Source organism: Octodon degus, unplaced genomic scaffold (genome assembly GCF_000260255.1).
Source record: "Octodon degus isolate 3935 unplaced genomic scaffold, OctDeg1.0 scaffold00110, whole genome shotgun sequence".
Classification (NCBI taxonomy): domain Eukaryota; kingdom Metazoa; phylum Chordata; class Mammalia; order Rodentia; family Octodontidae; genus Octodon; species Octodon degus.
The window spans coordinates 1,035,731-1,041,739 of record NW_004524686.1 but is presented as its reverse complement, the minus strand read 5'-3'; the positions used below and the strand labels follow the sequence as shown (position 1 = coordinate 1,041,739).

Here is a 6,009-nt window from a genome sequence, read left to right as displayed (position 1 = left end):
GTGGGCAATAGGCCAATAGTCAGCTGCTTCGTAGGGCTATGTGAACCAATCAAATCTTACCAGCAGGGACCAAAAGCTATACAGAAAACAAGGCTCGTGGCATAAGCTCCAGCGGAAGGGGCAAGGCTGAGGAGCAGGGCGCCCGCGCCCGACATTTGACAAAGTATTCATATAGATTACCATGCTGAAAACTAAAACTACAAGTAGGTATATCTTTACTAGGTTTTCTTTTCTTTTGTCTTGTTTCCCTGCCTATTATTTGCTTGCTTGCTTGCTTGCTTTATTTATTTATTTATTTTGCGGACCCAGGGGTTGAACTCAGTCCCTTGCACTTCCCAGGGAAGCACTTATTCCATTGAGCCATCTCCCAGCCCCCCAATTTTATTTATTTATTTATTTATTTATTTATTTATTTATTGGCAGAACCAGGGATTGAACTTGCCATGCAAGTGCTTATTCCACTGAGCCATCTCCTCGACCTCTGAGGATTTTTTTTTTTTATAGACAGGGTCTCACTATGTAATTCAGGCTGGCCTTAAACTCACTATGTAGCCTAGGCTGGCTTCAAACTCACAACTATCCTCCTGCCTCAGCCTCCTGAGTATTAGGATTACAGGCAGGCACCACCACACCCAGCTCATATCGTCATTCACTCGAAAATCACATTGTCAAATTTTATAAGAAACTTTACAGGGCTGGGGAGATGGCTCAGTAGAATAAGTGCTTGCCTGGCAAGTGCAAGGTACTGAGTTCAACCCCCAGTACCAAAAAAAAAGACAATTTTCATTGCAATTTTAATTTGAATTGCATCAAAACTGTAAATGTAGATCATGGGGATAGCTCAGCAGTCTAAGCACCTGCCTAGGCAAGTGCAAGGACCTGGCTTCTATCCCTGGCACCACATGCTATGGTGGCCCTGCCCCAAGTGCACCGAGCTGGCCACCAAGACCAGATGTGGTGACACATGCCTATAATCCCAGCACTGGGGAGGCTGAAACAGGAGGATCACTACAAGTCCGAGCTGTGTAGTGAGACCCTGCACCAAATACATGATGTTAAAAACAACAAAAACTGTAAATTCATTTGGTGAGAAGTTAAAATGTTACAATGTTGCCCTACAATGACCAATTTTTTTATCACAGGTATACACTATTTCATATTTGATATATTATTACTATTATTTAAATAGAGAAAGTTTTTTTTGCTTTAGTTAATGAAATCTATTTTCTTTTAAGTAATAGCACTGGCACATAGAACAATGACCAGTTTTAGATTATACTCAGGCACTTAAAATAATTTTCTACTGTTGCTAGAATTCTATACTCTTCCTGAGGGCCGATTTATCATTATATGAGAAGGAAAATTAATAATTTTAACACAGCATTCATTTTCCTTTTCTATATTCTGAGATGTTGTGTTACCCAGTTAAAATTTTATGATCTGAAAGCAGTAGAAATAATTAGCTACTTTCCTAAAAACTCCATATTCTTTTCTTAATCTAAAATTTTTCTCCCTCTCTCAACCTGCATACCTTCTTTCCCAATTCTAAGCACTATTGGAGTTGATATTTGTTTTTATTCTAAGTCTTTCTTATTCTAAGTCTTCCTTATTCTGATTAGTTATTTTCCAGTTGGGTCTTTATTTTGATGGCACTTACATGAACTTAATTTTGTATACTTATTAGGACAAAAAAGTTAAGCCTCACTTCCCTCCTGACCCTTAATCCCATACTCACTATATTATTTTAGGGAAATGTCAATTCATTGTGCATCTGTATAGTCTTATATTTACCACTTTGTGTGGGGGGGAGTGTGCACGCATGCGTGTGTACAGCAGGCACACACTTATCAGTCTCTTGTTAATGTTTTCCTCTGCTTTGGATTAACAACATTTTGAAATCTCAGGACCTCATAAACATCTGGATAAAGATGACAAGCAAGTGTGTGCTTAGCTTTTAGTTTGTTTGTGTCTTGTTTTTACAACATTGTGAGTTATGAAGGGTAATAATCAAGGGAAGATGCTGAGAATGCAGCTCAAGGCTAATAGGATGTAAGTAGAAATTTCAGGCTACTATCAGACACTGTTTAAGAACAAGTCATTAAAGACATAAGGAAGATTGAGAGACACCTTAATGTAGGATCAGTATGTTTTATAATCTCAGGATTACTTGTCAAAAAACATTTTCAATGAGGAAAGTGAGATTTTTACCACTAAAGCTATAATTTATATATCATGTAAATTTTAAAAAGTCTTTAATGATCCATTAGTCTTCAAGGTCAACATTCTTCATATCATCCTCAAAATTGCTTACAAGATTTAAGCTCTTGTATCCACTATTGGTCGATGCTCCTAATTGAAGATATGATTTTAATTGTATAATATTATATTTTAAGACAGCAAAGGGAAGCATTGCAACAGTCTCTAAGGCAACTTCAGATATACTTGTGTTACTAGAAAAGTCACTGATATGAAAAGGAAAACAAGGAAGAAGTTCATATCTGTAAATAAAATGTTTTATCATGAGAGAGTATTTTAGGAAGTTGACCTGATTTGTGAGGAAAAATGATTTTCTGTAATAAAGGCATAAACACATAAATACACAAATGAACATATGTACAGGTTTGAAAAACAAGGCAGTCTTATTCTTCAAAATAATACCTGTGAAAAATCTCCCTGAGATGACTGAGAAATCACCTGGTGCAGCAGTCAGCATTTCTAAGGGATTGCAGGACAGCAAGGAGGAAATTTCATTTGTGGAATCTGGGCTCACATTAACGAAGTGCTCATATTAGAGAAGGCAAAAAAAATCAGATTTTCTCAGTGATATAAAAGTCTATGGGCCGAGGAGATAGCTCAGTGGAATAAGTGCTTGCCTGGCAAGTTCAAGGTCCTGATCCCTTTTACCACCAAAAAAAAAAAAAAAAATCTAAATCGCCTAGTAATCCTTGGCATATAACAATGTAAAAGCATACAAAAATTTAACAAATGTAAAATATAAAATTGATATAAATGAAAAAAGGTAACTGATTTTTCTTATGGATTTAAGTAGAAAATGTTTTCAGAAAGATACTAACAATTTTGTTCAAATCTTTATATAGATGTAATGACTCAGAAAGATGGAGCTTACAAGTGGTTATGTTTGAAGAATTTCCTATACTGCATAATCCAAAGGATAAAAGCTGGAGAAGCATCAGTCCTCTTTCACTAAAGATTATCCTTTGAAAAGTCAACACTTTGAATTTTAAACCAACTATAGATTTTTATCCTTGCTTTTTCTAAATTATAGTTCATTTTATGTCATCAATTTATAGTAAAACGATAACAAAAATTCATATACTACTAAAGTTGTTTTAGACATATAGTTGAAAGTATTGCACAGAGTTTCATACAATGCTTTCTTTGTGCAATTCCATGAAGTAACTATGAGTACACATATTGGAAAAGTAGAGCAATCCCAGACAAATAACCAAATGATTCGATCCCCAGCCTGCTGGGGCGTACTAGACAGCGATTGAAACTGGGCGTGGTGGCATGCACCTTGCAATCTCAGCTCTTGGGAGGCTGAACACAGGCAGATCACTACTAATCCGATCTACGAAGTGAGACCCTCTAGAACCTGTAGACCCTTACTAAAAAAATGAAATAATAATAATAATCAAATGATGCATCTCAGTGTCCTAGAAAAGCAAAAATAATCTAAACCCAAAACTAACAGAATGAAAGAAATTATAAATATTAGAGTAGAAATCAATGAAAGTGAAACTAAACATTAGAAAAAGGATAAATTAATCAAAGAATTTGGCAAACTTAGAGAGAAGACCCACATTTATGTAAGCAGTAATAAAAAAATGAAATCATAAGACACCAGTAAATCCAGTGGAGTATAAGAAACTTTTGAAAATTCCAATAAATTGGAGAATCTAGAGGAAACTGATTAAATTTCTAGGCAAATACAAGTTATCAAAATTGAACCAAGAAGATATAAAATCCTTGAACATACTAATAACAGGCAATGAAACTGATGCATTAATAAAAACTCTACCAAGTAAATAAAGAACTCAGGACTCCACATTTACAATTGAACTTCACCAGCACTTCAGCAATGAACTAATGCAAATACTCCTCAAACTGATTACATAAAGTCAGCATTCCTGTACCATAAACAAGAAAAGACTCAACACAAAGAACATTATTGGCCAACATTCTTGATGGAGATAGATGCCAGAATCCTCAATAAAATGTTTACAAACAGTGTTCAGTAGTCACTTAAGAGACTGGGCGTGGTGGCATGTGCTTGTAATCCAGCTCTTGGGAGGCTGTAAACAGGCAGATAACTATGAGTCTGATCTAGTAGTGAGGCCCTGAACACCCTGTACACCCTTCCCTAAAATATATTTTTAAAAAAGTAATTTAAAAGATCAAGCATCATGACTAAGGTGGCTTCATTCCAGAGATTTAAGAATGATACAACACATGTAAATCAATAAACATGGTATACCACAAAAATAGAATCAAAGATAAAAATCACACAATCATTTCAATAGAAGCAACAGAAGACTTCTATGAGCTCCAACACCCCTTCATGATAAGACTGTGATGATCATAGGTACAGAAGGATCTTAACTCAAACTGTTAAAAGCCATATATGAAAATCCACTGGAAATATGAACCAACTGGGCAAATCCAGAATGTGTTCTCTCTAAAATTGGGAATAAAGCAATCATGTCTACTCACCACTCCTGTCCAATATAATACTTGAAACTTTAGCCACAGCAACAAGGTAAGGGAAAAAGATAACAGACATACAAATAGGAAAATGAAGAATCAAATATATCTATTTGAAGAGGGTTTGATCCTTTTCTTAGATGATTCAAAAAATATTCCACCAGAAAACCTTTAAAGCTGATAAATTCAGCAAAGTAGCATAATACAAAATCAACATACAAATATCAGTAGTTTCTTATACACTAGTAGCAAACCATGAATGAATAAATAAGGAAAACAATTTCATTCACAGCTTCAAAAAAATCATAAACAAATACTGAGCCAGGAAGATAGCTCAGCAGCACAGTGCCTGCTTAGCAAGCATGGGGGCCTAAGTTCAATTTCCAGCATCAAAGTGAAAAATAAATATAAATAAATAAAATTTAAATAGTTAGGATTCAGCCTAAATAAAAAAGTTGAAGAACTCAGCATTGAAAATTATAGACTGGGGCCGGCCAAATAGCTCAGCAAATGAAAGCACCTGCAAGCAGGCACAGGGGCTAGGGTTTCGATCCCTGAGCCTGCAGTGCTGGCCCCGCCCCTGGGGCATGCTGAGACAGCAATTGATACTGGGCAAGGTGGCATGCACTTGTAATCCCAGCTCTTGGGAGGCTATAAACAGGTGAATCACTACAAGTCTGATCTAGTAGTGAGATGCAACACCCTGCAGACCCTTCCCTAAAAAAAAGAAAAAGAAAACCACAGACTGAAAAAAGAGATTGGAGGTATTAGAAAGTGGAAAAATATCCTTGTTCCTAGATAGGCAGACTTAATATAATTAAAATGCCCCTATTACCATACTATATGCCCATAATCTCTATTCATAGATTCAATACAGTCCATATTAAAATGCTCACAACATTATTTACAGAACTAGAAAAAAAAATCTTAAATGTATATAAAATCAGAATACACCCAGAATAGTCAAAGAAGCTTGACCAAAAGGAACAAAGCAGGAGGCATCACAATTCCAGATTTCAAATTACCCTATGAAGCTATCATAACAAAAACACCATGATACTGGCATAAAAATAGATATGGAGACGAGTAAAATAGGCACAGAAACAATCTTACACACCTTCACTCAACTGATTTCTGACAAGGGCCAAAAACATGCTGGAGAAAAGAGAGTCTTTTTAACAAATGGTGCTTGGAAATCTAGTTTTCCACAGGGCAAAGAATAAAATTAGACCAGTAATAACAAGCAGTTCAAAGCTTTCAATGAAAAGAGGGAGAAAGAAGGGG

The 6,009-nt window shown here is 35.7% G+C and overlaps 1 protein-coding gene across 2 annotated transcripts in view; it reads right to left on the bottom strand.

Moving 5' to 3' along the window:
• Positions 1-6,009, bottom strand: part of Zmat3 (zinc finger matrin-type 3) — a 51,412-nt gene that overhangs the window by 45,228 nt on the left and 175 nt on the right. The window lies entirely within an intron of this gene.